The 12,893-nt window shown below is 51.7% G+C and overlaps 1 protein-coding gene across 2 annotated transcripts in view; it reads left to right on the forward strand.

The window, feature by feature from the left end:
• Positions 1–12,893, forward strand: part of Klhl29 (kelch like family member 29) — a 280,513-nt gene that overhangs the window by 152,964 nt on the left and 114,656 nt on the right. The window lies entirely within an intron of this gene.

Here is a 12,893-nt window from a genome sequence, read left to right on the forward strand (position 1 = left end):
AGCAGCAGGGAGAGTCATCCAGGGTCACAGCGTAACCTTGGTCTGCCATGGCCCTGAGCATCCTCGCACCCAGGGTCTCCTCCGAGCCTCACAACTGGCCCGTGAGGTCAGGCTCCTGTCACGCCCGCCCTTCTGTGGAGGATCCTGAGGCACACCATGCTAGAGAGCTGCTCCAAGGATCCAGGACTCGCCCCAGAAGTTGCCTCAGGGGTATTGGCTCCGGGTTCTGTTTGTTTTTTTTTTTTTTTTTGTGGAAGAGACAGCTCCAGCCTCGGGAATGGCCGCAGAAGCCAGTCTGGTCACTAAACGCAATGTGGACCCGAATGTTGCCAAGGCTCTTCCCCCTCTTGCTCTCTGCTCAGAGCCCCTTAGGCTGCCTGAGCCCCAGAGGGACAGCTGGTGGCCAACACAGGAAGCCCATTCATCCATCCCACCCCTTCAGCTGAGCAGGGGCTCCACAGGCCAACTTTGCCTCTGCCAGCCATTCAGAGCCACCTCACAGGAACCCTCTCAGGGCGTGTGTGTGTGTGTGTGTGTGTGTGTGTGTGTGTGTGTGTCTGGTCTTTTCTTTTTCTGCTTTCACAAAAGTTGTGGGGGAAATTAAAGGCGGGAAACCCCGGGCCCAGCCATTGTGAGGTGGCTGTGGTGGTGGACGGATGCGCCCCAGGTGTGCTGCGCCTTTGTCTCTGTGATTTTCAAAACCCCTTTCAGCCCTGCTTCCCATTAATAACTAGAGTGCTGCTGGCTGCAGCGCCCGGCGGAGGCCAGAGACAATGGAGCCGTTGGAGGGCGGCTGGCGGTGCTGACATCTTGCTGCGGTGCCTTATTGATTTTATTTTCCTGTTATGAAAACACCACCCCACTGAGGCGGGGAGGGAGGAATGTCGGACAGGAGAGGAGATGAGCGAGTATTTGGGTACTCTGTCCCCAGGCCAGCCAAACACCTTCCTCCCCTGGGCGCCAGGCCCCGGCCTGCTCCAGACTGGTGACCTCTGCCCAGCTGCCGGCCCAGCCACCGCATCTGGCAGGCACTCTGCAAGGCCAGCTGTTGGCCATATGGAGAAGGGCAGCCTCTGGAGCTACCAGCCCAAGGGCTCCGGGGGAGAGCGGCTGGACCCAGCAGCCTACTTAAAGGCCTCTGTCCCCTCCAGATGGGTGCCTCTTTGGGGACAGTGTAAGAGTATCCTGAGGCAGGGGTTGGGGCTCTGCCAGGCAAGGGTCAGTGCTGACTGCTCTCTGCAGGGCTGCCCTGCCCTGCCCACGTGGCTCCTGGTTGGCTCCAGAGCAGCTCAATATCCACCCTCCCTGAAAGACCAGGCCCCTGACACAGACAGAAAACAACAGCTTGGACAAAGACTGAGCCCCGTGACCAGGAGGGGCAGAGGGGGCAAAAGTTCAGGCCTGTGAGGATGGCCAGAGGTGACCACAGGGATCAATTCCATCTCCCTGGGTAACCATCTGCAGCCCAGTTTCATACCTGCAGGGGCTTGTTTGTGCCTGATTGTGCCTGGATTCTTCAGGGCACTGGGGGGGACTGCGTGCAGGGGCAGAGGAGGCCATTGGGCAGCTTCCCCCAGGGCACTGCCATGTGATGTGCGCTGTGGGGCCTCCCACCATTCTGGCCTTGCTGCTGCCCACCCAGAGTCCTGTCCTCCTAGTCTATATGTCTAATGCCGTGCCAAGACCACCTTATATGGCAAGCAGGCCCAAACCCCGGTTTGGGTCATTTCCCTGGTCAACCAGCCAGGCCGTCACTAAACAGCCAATGGCTGGCTCTTGCCCTCAGGGTGCTCCCTGGCGAACAGAACAGCGTAAAAGCTATCTGTGGCCTGGATGGTGTGAACTGGATGACTGACAGTGCCTCTTCCATTGGAGTGATTGACAGAGGTGGCCAAGTGGGACGCATGAAGCCAGACTTTGAAGACAGACTTCCCGGATGTTCATTCTATTCCTTGCTTGCTGTGTCACCCCAGACAAATTACCTAACCTCTCCAGGCCTCACTTCTGTAAAATGGGAACAGGTGGCAGTGCCTGGTTGCCTGAGTTGTGAGGACTGTGTGAGTGGAGGTGCTCAGAACAGAACAGGACCTGGCAGGTGGTGAGTCTTCTCCAGGTACCAAGATCACCATTATCACCAGGGGTGGCCCATGGGACCAGACTGTGAGGACAGTGTTCCCGTCTAATCTCACCAAGAGGAAAAGGTCAGTCTTCAGATAAGAAGCAGGAGCCTGGCCCCACGCAGGTGGGGAGTAAACTTGTGTCTGAGTGGCTGGGACTCAAGGTGACTTGGAAGCAAGAAGGAGCTGAAGGGAAGAGGGCAGGGGCCACAGCTGCAGCTGAGTCAGACACCTGGTAGCCAGGTGAGCCAGGGAGATTTTCAAGCTTTTTTTTAGCCATGAGGCCCTTGTCTCAAGGCAAATCCCAGGAGGCATGCAGGACGGAACCCCACTCTAGCAGAGGGTAGGCGGGAGGGAGCCACATGGAAGCTGGGAACAGAGCTGTATCCCTGCTGCCCGGAGCATGTCAAGGCTACTTGAGAGACCAGCCTGGCTTCCCTGGTGAAGGCTCCCATGCCCTGTGGGGCCAGGACTACCCCAGGACTCAGGTCCCCAAGAAAGCTGATTCAGGGACAGGGATCAGTGCTCTTGGGCCTTGGCATCCCTCTTCCTTTGCTTGGGCAAGGAATAGGATGAACTGCAAATGCCCTGGTGTTCGGGAGCATCCCCTGGCACCCTGCACCATCAGCCTCCCCCGCCAGCCCTGGGCCTGGTTGCCTGCTCATTCCCGGCACTGGGGTGTGTGCTGCCAGTCCAGCTCTCTGGAATGGAGAAGACTGGCCACGCTCCCAGAGGCTGGTTAGTAAGGTGAGGACAATTCTTTTTGGCACTGCTGCCCTCAGGCCTGAGCTGATTTTTCGGTTTCTTCGTTTCTCCGTGGCCTAAACATTTCTGGCATGTTTTGATGAAAGGCCAGTTGGAGAAGCACAGACTTCTGGGCCACTAAGACACCAGGAGGGTCAAAAGAGCTACCAGGACCTCCATGACCCAAGTTCCCAGAGCCCAAGAAGAACAGAGGGAACCACATGTCCAGATCCCAATCTTGCAGATCAGAAGAGTGAGGCCTAGAGAAAAATGCCAGTTACCTATTTACCAAGGCCACCCAGTGAGTTAGAAGTAGAACCAGCCTGGGCCAGCTCTCTCCACCCCAGGCTGCCTGGCAGCATGCATTCACCATGGTAACCATGATCGCAGCATTATTATGGTGGCTTTGCCATCTCTCATCCACCTAGCTGAGAGCAAACTCAGAATTTCAGGCCAGAAAATGGATACATTTGCCTCTCATGGTATAGGAGGGAAAATTTAAACCAAAGATTATGTCAACTCACACTTTACAGCTGGTGAGAGCTTCAAACTCCTGAGCCAGACAGAAGTGGGATTGAATCCTGGCTCTGCCACATAAAAACTGAGCCTCAGTTTCTTTGTCTATAAAATGGGAAAAATAACAGTATCCTCAGAAGGATGATTTAAGAGGTATAGAAAAGTCTAAAACAGTATCTACCGCTTGGCAAGAACTCAGTCAATCAAAGTTAATTCTAAAAAGTTAAGCTAGAGATTGAGTCTATCCAAGGCTCTATGCATTTGGGAAAAACCAGCCCCTGACCCAGTGATTTGTGCTGGCAGGCCAAAGAAAGGCTCCCTGAGAGGTCCCCATGACCTTCTAATGTGGCAGGAGGTAATGCTGAGGAGCTGGGACAGCTCCCGGTTCCTGGCTCCCCGCTGGCTCTCTGGGCTCCAAGCATGAAGTCCCCAAGGGTGGGTGCTGCCGAGAGGCAGAAGCAAGACTCCGTGGCCAGGCCTGTTTGTGGATGGAAGGAGGCACCAGTGCCCCGCAGTTGCTGCTGCATGAAATTTAAATTATTCTCAGCAAACCCGCTTGACAGATGAAACAGAAAAGGGACGGCTTCATAAAATGCAATTTTGTTCCTGAAAGAATGGACTCTGCAGATTCCTCGCAGATGCCTGTGAAATGTATTGGGGGCCTTTCCTCTTCGTGGTCAGGAGCACTCAAGCTGAAACATTCCCATCGTCCCTCAGAGCTAAGCCCTTGGAAATAAATCTGGCTGGGAAGCAGAACAACAGAGCCCGCATCAGAGACCCAGAGAGCCCAGAGGGGCGGGGAAAGCCGCTGGCTCCATCCACAGAGCAACCAACACCCGGGGGGTTGACATTTATGAGCATTTGGGCTACTTGTGGATACTTGTCCTCGGGAGACAGCGATTCTCCCGTGCACCTCAGCTTCTCAGGGAAGGTGATCTGGGACCTGCAGGGGGTTCTTGTGACTCAGTACACGGCCCAATGCATAGCGCCCCCTGCTGTCACATGATTCTAGGGCCCATGAATGGATAAAGGAGTTTTGCAACCCCCCCCCCACCTCCCATTCCTCTTGTATTCACAGTGAAAATCCAAGGCTGCTGACTGAGCTTGGTTGGGAGAATGATCCCAACCCTGTTCCGTGAATTTCCAGACTGAAAGCAATTTTATCCAGAAGGCTGAGATTTGCTCCATGAACAAGTATTTGTGATTTCCCTTGTGATAAATTATCCCTTGTGATAAAGCACTGTGAGACAACTTGTACCTGTTAGCACTGAGCTAATGGCTTTTGCCTGTACTTTAAGTAGCAGTTACACTTTGGATTGTATCTTCATTGACTTAAAACTCATCTGTCAGTCACAAAGTTATGTACGAAATTGAGAAATGTCACATTTACAAAGCCCCCGTTTCAGAGCCTACAGTTGGAGGAGGATAGACCTGAGCAGTTGGAACTTCAATTTCTGATTAAGGAGGGGCGTCAAGGGGAGAAGACTATGTATTTTTCTACTTTCATAAGAGATAAACCATAATCTAGACAAAAGACAGCAAAGAATTTCAAAGCAAAGATGTCAGAAGGCATCCTGGACCGGAGCTGGCTGGGTATATAAGTAGCTTTGCTGCATAACAATCACCCCAAAGCTTTGTGGCTATTGCTATCACAACTCTCAGTGGGTTGACTGGTCACTTCTGGTCTGGGCCGGCTCAGCTGGTCTCTGCTGGGTTCTCTCATTTGTCTGTGGTCATCTCTGTGCTGGCTAGTGGCCTAATGATTGGGGACAGTCTCACTCACACATCTGTGGTTGGCTGGCAGTCAGCTGTGGTGCCTGGGTTCTCAGGGTGGCCTGTCATTCTGCATCTGGCTAGCTCCAGTTCATTCGCGTGGCGGCTCAGGGTTCCAAGAGCAGCAAGAGAGCAAGGTCGATGCACAAATGCTTTTCTAACCTTGGCTTAAAGCTTGTTTGCTAAAATCCCATTGGCCAAAGCAAGTGGCAAAGCCAAGTCAGATTTAAGGAGACTTGGCCTCTGGATGGGAGAGGCTGCAACACCACGGTGAGAAGGGGAAGCAGCTAAGAACAGGAAGGATGGTGGTCATTTTTCCAGTGTGCCCTCCAGTGTTTCCCCCACACTTACTTAGACACAGTTATTCCCCTGCAGCTTTCAGCCAAGGCTCACACGCCCCAGGCAGAAGGGATAGGATCCACCCACTACTCTGGCCAGCCAGCCAGGTACAGGGAATCAATCGGTACACACCGCTGTGTTACACATGTCCCATCTGCACAGAGTACTGTGAGGGAGGTTTCAAAGAGGACGCCTGGCAAGGGCTGTGGGGCTGGGGAGTAGGCTAGCCAGCTAGCTCTGGAAGACCTCAAAAGTGCATTTACTTTCCAGAACCTACTGTTGGTCAGGACTTGTCCCTCAATCCTAAGGCTACACTTGACCCTATCATTGCCCCAGAGTTGGAGGAACTAGAACACCACTGTTTCCCATAAATACAAAAAGATATATGCCAACTTACAGATTTAGAATCAAAACTCACTCCTCCAAGGAGACCACCTTCATGGCCTCTGGCCAGTGAATTTCTCCCTGTGAGGACACACATGGGAATATGAAATCTGGTTACTGAAGAGCCTGAAATCAGGAAAGGGAGCCAGTGATGTGACACAAATGTTTAGTAGCCACAAATTCAGATGGTCTGCTGCCTCTTTCTCCCTAATAGGATAAATCCCATGCAGTTTCCAAAAAAACCTCAGAAGGGCCCCTTCTTCAATTAAACTAGGTTTTCCTCAAACAGCATCATTCAAGATCAACATAAATCTACTTCTTATTCTGTTGTAATGGTTTTCTCTGTTTCATTTAATTACTCATGTTGAAATTAAACAATTTTTTTTCATTGTAGAAGGACAGTGTTTTAGCTACATTATGGGTTAAAGAGGCTTTGGAGAACTGGACTGGAAATCTCATCACCATTTATAACGTCATTTTTTATACGGAAAGTAGACTCCAAAATCTAAAGAGCCAAATTACAAATGAGCTTGCAGAACCCAACCCATTTGTTAGGGGAACTATCTGTAGTGCTAAAAATAACTTGGGGAAATAAACACCAAAATAGAAAAACTTCGTGCACCTCACTATCGTTTGTTACCATCAATCCCATGGAGTTGGCTTCATGCCAGCAAGGGGAATGTCATTCAAACCCAGACTGACCCGTCCCTGTTCCACTCACTCCATCTCACTGGCCTGAGCCCTCTCTCCCAAGACACAATACCACCAAGAGACACTGCAGAAGTCCTTGCCGAGAGGAGCTGATAGAGTTTAGCAGATTACCGATCGGTTTCACCACTCCATTCGCTGCCATAAAAGAAAGGGTTTAGGAGAATTCCATGCGCTACTTGGGCTGCAGTCTCAACCAGTGGTGGCATGTTGATGCATACTGTGAATTTGCCTCTCTAGAACCCATCATCCAGAAACCCCATTTTTCTCTGATAAATAAAGAGCCCTGAGAACTCAGCAAAGCGTGGGGGCAGCATATCCGTACTCACTCAGAGACTGCTGCTGCGCACCTGTCTGTGGATGCTTTCCCAGGAGAAGGTGGCTGAATACCTCACACCCCTCTAGCACCGTGCAAAGGGCACTGGGGAGGGAGCAAGGTGCAGGTGCTGGCCAGTGGCCGAACTGTTGGCTGCTGTCTGCCACAAGCCCTTAGGAATACCCTCCTGTTGGCCATCGAGACCTGCTCCTGATGCTCAAGTGTCTCAGGTTAAATTTGCTGTCCCCTACTCCTACCCTCTTTTGTCCTCAGAGAGCCACTGGTAGGCTCCATTTCCCACTGACTGTGATGAGTGGGCCAGCACCTCCCACTCCAGGGGGGTCCTTCCTTGGCCAAGAGTGGACTTTCCAGCTCTCCCAGTCCATGGCCAGCACTGGGCAGCTCCCCTGATGTCTCCGTGGTCATCCCTGCAGTCCTAGAACTGCATCTGTCTTGAGATGACTCCAGAGAAGCTTCTCAGGCAGAACGTGGGGACCCTCTAAGCACAGAGTCCCCTTTTTCCAGATTAAGCCAACTCAGGGCCAGACTGACATTGAACAAGATCCAGATTCTTGACGTACTAGTTAAAGAATCCCTGCTGTGAGTCAGAAGCAGCCCTCCGCTGGCAGTTGGTACAGGGTAGGCCTGGGGAGGTGAGATGACCATGGCTGCCGTGAGTCACGAGCTCTCAGTGGGGGAGCAGAGCTAGAGAATGGGCCAGGCCTATGAAGCCACCGTCAAGCCTATGGAAGGTGTTGCTGGCTATCTGCCCAGGTCCATTCTCTCCCTCTTCCTTCCTCTTGGAACGCCTTTTCTGTTCAAGTGTCTACCAGCTCCCAGGCGTCTGTTTCTGTCCCTCATCACTGTGTGGACCTGAGCCACGAGTTCACTGGAGAGCTTCACCCCTGTTCACACTCTGGTCAAGCCACAATTCCCCAAACATGTGAGGACCTCTCAGGCCCCGGGGCCTTTGTACTCACTACTCCTTTTTCCTAAAATTTGCATTTCCTTTCTCATCTATCCAGGAAAAAAAAAAAAATCCTATTCATCCAACACTTGGCAACCCAAACATTACCTGCTCTTTGGTGGGAAAAATTTTTCTTTGCTATTATTTCTCTTATTCCAATAACACTTCCATTTATGTCCCTACCATAAAAACTATAATACTCCATGATACTTAAACAATTATTCATTTGTCTCCTTACTAGGCAGTGAATTCCATATGAATAAGCACCAAGTGATGCCCAGCTTACAGAGGTTCTCCGTACCTGTTTGAGGACAGAATGAATGATTTCATTCAGATGAATATTTCGTTATTCACTTAGCGGCTTCTGTTGGGTTGGGGAAGATGGATGCTTTTGACATCATCTTTACCTGCCTGCGACTGAGGGAACAGGTGGAGAGCTTCCAAGTGAGGCATTGCTGGGGCTGCCCGTGGTGAGGATGACGGAGACAGAGCCCACAGGGTGAGCCTGAGTTGAGCCCCGTTGGGCTCACTGTTGGGACCTGTGTCTAGATGACAACACGTGAGGTTGGCAGGACGGATTTTATATCACCAAAGCCTTTGCTATATTTAGGCCCTAGACCCCTTCCCATAGTATTTGGAGTCTTGGTACCACAAACTTATCCTTCAAAGATCTGCATTTTCTCCAGATTTTTCTCCAACTTGCCTATGAGCATCTCTGCAGCTCTTTGCTTGCGTTGATTTTATTTAAGGTGCACATGCAGTCATCACAAAGCACCTTGCCATCACTCCCTTCTTGAACCCCTGGTGCCATTATTTTTACTCCCCTTGCTTGAAACATGAGATGCAGTACCTTACCCAGAACCACCCAGCAGGGGTGGCTGCACCCCTGGGCAGTCTTGATCCAGCACCCAGGGGTATATAGCTCTGTGAAGACCCCGTCCAGAACAGCCCTGGGGAAAACCTATTGAATGAGCAATAAACAAACTTTCAATAGCCACCCCTCCATGCTGGGGACATCACCTAAGGGCACAGTTACAGGCTTCCCCACACCCATCAGCAGTGTGAAACAACCGCACACGTGAGAACCAAAAGGTGTGTGGTACACAATTGCAGCACAACTTTTCATTTCTCTGGTTGTGACGTAGCGTCGCACCCTATGTGCAGTCACACATATACCTAGGGTGATGATGTCCATCTCATTCCACCATCTCTCCTGTGCATCCTGTGCAGGAGATTATAATTATTTATTAATTAATAAATAATTATTTTTAAAAAATTGTTGTGATAGGACAAGGTCCCGCCCCCACCTCCTAGATACCGGCTACAGGTCTCCTGGCCGATAACTTTTTTCCTTAAAAGACAACCTTTGTGCAGCGGCACAGACACTGCTCAGGTGCAGGAGGCCTGGGAGCGCTGAGCTTGGGGCCTCAACCCCTCTTCTTCTTGGGGGCCTTTTCTTTTGCTCCGAGACCCAGTGCAGGGCTGACCGCTGAGCTTTAGCAGCTGCTTTCACCTGCTTTGACTTGGTTCCGTCCCAAGGGCAGCCTAAGTGACCCAAACTCACCCCAGGTGTTGCCAGGGTGGCTTGGACCCACCCAACTCCAGGGAGCAGCTCCCTCTTGTTTGTCTCTGGGCCATTCTCAGTGGGTTGACGCCTGCGCTGGGAAGTGGGGGTGTCAGGTCAGAGCTCCTCCCGTTTCCTGCCATCTTCCCTGTGAGCTTTGCACTGCTTGGGGGCAGCTGGAAGAAGGAGCACTGTGGTTCTGGCTTTTATGTCCACACACCCCCTTCCTAGGGGCGTGTCTTCCTGGGTCTTCCTGTGAGGTGGAGGCCTTATTTGAAGAGGTTACTTAGGGTGGCAAACTGGAGATTGGGGTTCAGGCCCATTTGCACACCACACCTGCTGAGCCACCTGAAGGCTGAACACGTAAGTCCTCTCAGACTCATGTCCTTGACCTATCAGCTGGACGTGAGAATGCCTGCTGTCCTGGGTCTTGTGAAGCAGGAAGCAGGAGCGCTCGGTAGCCATAACTGCTCTGACCCATGGAGACGGACTGGAGATTCGAGACTACCAGAGGCTGGGGCAGCCATGGGAACTTATTGCTTAATGGATAGAGTTTCTGTTTGGCGTGATGAACCAGCCTTGGAAATAGAAGTGATGGTCACACGACACGTTGAATGTAATACATGCCACCAACTTGTACACTTAAAAATAGTGAAAATGGCAGACTTATAGGCTCTGTATATTTCACCATGGTGAAAAAAAATAGAAATCAAACATAAATTTAAAAATAAATGCTCTGCTATGTAAAGAAAGAGAAGGAATATCTGTGTAAATTCGGGGAGAGTTGACGCATCAAGAAATTTCCTGTTAAAAGAAAAGACAGTGCCCGTCACAGGAACAAGAATGGAGGCCAGCCAAATAATGACACTTCACAGGGACCAACATGTGCTTGATGGGAATGTGGGGGAAAGTGACGAATGGGCAGGAGGGCGGCCCTGCCCCAGGAAGGCACTCTGGGTACCTGTAGGATTAGTGTCGCTGAGGGAGGAAGCCCCAACAGGACTCCTCAGGTAACAGACGGTGGAGAAAGGCTCTCCCATTTGTCCTTCCCCTTGTGACAGCAGCTCCACAAGGCACTGGACCACCTAGGCCCATGGTCCTGCCAAACACAGTGAGAAGCCCAGCCCTGAGCAGGAGGGTTCTGGTGAATGCTGAGGCCACTGGGGACTGTGTCTGTGGTCATTTCTTTAACACCCCCCAAGAGCTGAGCTATGTGCACCAGCCCCGCCCCCACCCCGGGAACTCTGAAGCTACAACTGTGGGTCTCCCTGCCACGGGAGCCTGGGAACCCCATGCCCTCAGCAGCCATCATAGCCAACAAGTTAGGACTGCCATCCAGCCAGGACCCTAGATATATCTGCAGGTTTGCCACCAGCATCATCGCTCTTGTCATCACTGAAACGAGTGCTTACTGAATGCTCAGCAAGAGGCAGCCCCAGTTCTACGTATTCTTACCTGCTAACCCACTTCGTCCTCATGTAATCCCCAGGAGGTGTCACGACATCCAGCAAAGGGCTGTCTAGCTCTGGAGTTGGGCCTGGGGCCTCTTCAGGGTGATGTTGGAAATGTTGGGATGAGGCCTGCCTAGTTTGGGCTGGAGACTGCCTTGGCTTTGGAGTCCGGTCAGATTCTGAGAAAGCAATGGAGGAAGACACACTGGTGGTCCAGGGCTCCTGCCCACCACCCCAGGACCCCTGACCCCAGTCAGGAGCACCTGGCAGAGGACCCACTCCTGTGCCACCACCACCTCTTCCATCAGAAATATGCTGAGGGTGTGATTTTATCCCCTCACAATATTAGGCTGAGGAGATGATATTGGGCAAAATATATTATTGTACCAATAATTCATATTAATGGGAATTCAATAGTGGCAACTTGTCATCTGCTGAGATTAGAAGGGAATATTGTGAATATTGTGTTACAAAGGCATTAAAGAGACGTTATGAATTAGATTTCTTTGTACCACATCGTGTTCCTTGTAAATAATTGAGGAAGAAGCTGGTGCTCAGGATTTGGGATTATCCATTTTTGAGATTGCAGCAGTCCGCTCACGGGACTGATGGGCCCTGTCGACCTGACGTGGCCAGGGGGAAGGTCCGTACCTGGCAGATCTGGAGGCTCCACAAGCATTATGCTTCCTCCTGCTGAAATCAGTAACTGCCACATCAACACCAGACTGTGATTTTCTTGCAAAACCTTCCCAAGTCTCGCTATTCTGTGTCCCTCACCTCCCACCCCTGGAACCTCACTTCACAGCTGGAGCCCAGGCAGGCTCTGGTGGCCCCACCGTGTGGCAGCAGCCTTCCCAGCACTGCTTGCACTCACCTCTGATCCCCTGGGGGGCAAAGACTTGAGCACCAGCAAACCCAGGATCAAGCACAGCAGCCTGTCCCTGGCACAAGAGCCCTGGCTCGATGACACTCAGCTTCAGCTGGGCTTCTCAGCCCTGCTGTCCTGTTCTGAAGGGCTCTGTCACCTGGTGCTGGGTGTTGAGCTCCTCTAGGCTGCAGGATGGAGGCTTCGCAGGACGGCCTGCTGTGGTTCCTTCCTGGAGTGCAGACACTGTCGTCACCACATGGCCCCTGCAAAAGACAAACAGAATTTCCTGGCTGGAGCCAGGTCCTGTCTCCTGTTACAAATTCAAGAACTCGGCTTGGAGCAAAGGAATGGCTGCCCTCAAGGAAAATGTGACAGGAGAGCAGGTGAAGAAGCACTGAGTAACCGCCCATCCTGCAGGTTCAGGCAGAACAGGGCAACCCACCTCCTGTCTCTGGCTTTGACCGTTCAGAATCCCCTCCATATCTGACCCTGCCCCTCTAAGGACTCTGCAAGCTGAAGAAATGCTCCTGTGACCATGGCCAGCTTCAGGGACCGCTCTGAAGGAACTGGTCATTGGTAATTGGCACGATTCTCCCTTGTCACTTGGCTGTGTCTGTTCAGGATTTCCCATTGACTTCTGTCCGATGGCATGCCTGAGGGCGACAAGACAAGAGGCCGCTGGGGTCGGAGAGGCAGGCAGAAGTTTCTTCACACGCAGGTGAAACCAGTCGGCTAGTCGGCCACATTAACCCATCCCAGCCGGGTACTAAGTGCACGCCAGACTCAGGAGTACTTAGCACACTCCTTTGCCACCACAGTGATGGGATTAGGAGCCCAGACTAATCGGACGACCCAGATTTGAATTCTGACTCTTCCACTTTCTAGCTGTGTGATCTCTACCAAGTTACTTACCCCCTCTTCTATAAAATGGGATAATAATGCCATGTATTTCCTTGAGTCATGAGGAGATTAAGTGAATTAACAATGCAAAGCACTTACAGTGACACGTGACATCTAGGATGTACTCCGGGAGCATGATCTGTTGTTACTTTGACCATGACCTTCATCGCGTGGCCTTCTTCTCGCTACTCGTCTGTCTTCTCCCTGGAATGTGGTCCTTGAGACAAAAGACCTTGTCTTCTTAGG

Source organism: Callospermophilus lateralis, chromosome 14, assembly GCF_048772815.1.
Source record: "Callospermophilus lateralis isolate mCalLat2 chromosome 14, mCalLat2.hap1, whole genome shotgun sequence".
NCBI classification, from domain to species: domain Eukaryota; kingdom Metazoa; phylum Chordata; class Mammalia; order Rodentia; family Sciuridae; genus Callospermophilus; species Callospermophilus lateralis.